Consider the following 1,811-nt stretch of genomic DNA (forward strand, 5'->3'; position numbering starts at 1 on the left):
TTTAACTCTTCTTGGGAATCACTTCTTCTTAAATTCTTATTCTCTGATTTATTTCCTATAGTAAATCACTATTCATTGATAACCTTATAGTATAAAGTAGTAAAATGAGGTACGTAATACTTGTAGCATCTAAATAAAGAGATTAAAGTTGTTTTTTGATAGTAATAATTGCACCTTTTACATTAAAAACTGTGTTTCTGAAAATTATGTCATTCTGATCTCAAGTGGCATCCTATTCAACTTTCATGCAACAGTGAGCATCAAATTGAGGTAGAAAGTATACACACACAGCTTAGCTTTTATTAGAAATTTTAAAGGACATTATAGAAAGTGTTCAATAGAGAATATTATTTAGACTGTCCATTTATCTGAAACATTAGGCAAACTAAATGGAGATGCTTTTACCCTTACTAATTTTCAGTGTCTAAGATCAGGTACTCTTTGGAGACATTGTACCAGTGGCTTATCTAATATTTCCAAAATCCCTGAAGGCTCAAGCAAAGTCAGAAAATGTCTTCAGAATAAGCCAGAAAAAATATTCCTAGCTTAGGATTTCCTTTTGGTGGTTATAATGTATATACACACACATTAATTAAGAAATCATAAATTTTCTATGTGGAGTTTTTAAGAGGAAAGGCCAAAGATCATATTTCTTCATCTTTTTTTTTTTCACACTAGCAGTTTTTTATTATAAAACAAAACAGGTCTGTCTCCACAGGTGGAGAGAGACAGACTGACTCACTGACTTACTAACTGACTTGTATAGTCAAGGAAAACCTCACTGATAAGGAGCCATTTGAGCCAAGGCCTCAAGAGATCCATGTGAACTAGCACGCAAAAAACGAAATAGTAATCATTGCAGAAGATGGTATGCTGTTGGTGTCCATTCAACATCCAGTTATTCCTTCCCTCTCTCCAACAGAACCCTTCTTTCCTTGCCATAATGCAGCCGTATGATCAGGAGAAAGCTGGAACCCATCTCTAACAGTAGGGGTGGATCCCAATTAGTCTAAGCCAATAGTGGCCACCCAACCTCACTTACCAGTGACCGATTCAGGAAGCCAGGTTTAAGCCAATCAACACAGGGAATTGCCCTGGTCACTGTCATTGGTCCAGGAGTAGGAACATAAACTAAGCTGGCCTAAGCAGATTTATATTTCTGTTTGGGGGAGGAGGTTTTTTCCTCTGTCCATGATGGATGTGAACAAGGAAGAATGTTGTCACAATTGCACAGGACTTGGTGACACAGCCATCTCCGGACAATGAGGGAAGCCTGGAGACAGAGCCAATACGAAGAAGAGGGCAGAGCTGGGAGCACTGCAGAGAAAAGGAGTCAGAGCCCCGATTATTCCATGCCTGGAGCCTGCTGTGCTTCAAGACTCCCCAGTATGTGCAATGAAGAATCTCCTTACTGTTTATGCTAGTTTGAGTTTGGTTTTTATTCCTTAGTGTTTAAAGGTTCTTGATTATGAAAATAAAAATAATAGCAGCCAACATTTCTTGAGAATTACCTTGTGGCAGGCACATTCTTTATATCTGTAATTTTGTTTAATGTTCTTGACAATCTTATAAGGCAAATACATTATTGTCCTTATTTGTAAAGTGTAAGTGATTTTGCTCGAGGTCATATGTGTAGTAAGTGGCAAAACAAAATCCTTTTTTGGTTGTTTCTTTGTTTGAGACAAAGTCTCGCTCTGTTGCCCAGTCTAGAATGCAGTGGCGTCATCACAGCTCGTTGTATCCTTCAACTCCCGGGCTCAAGTGATTCTCCTGCCTCAGTCTCCCGAGTAGCTGGGACTACAGGCGTGCAC

This window comes from Propithecus coquereli, unplaced genomic scaffold (assembly GCF_000956105.1).
Source record: "Propithecus coquereli isolate 6110/MARCELLA unplaced genomic scaffold, Pcoq_1.0 Scaffold127, whole genome shotgun sequence".
NCBI classification, from domain to species: Eukaryota; Metazoa; Chordata; class Mammalia; order Primates; family Indriidae; genus Propithecus; species Propithecus coquereli.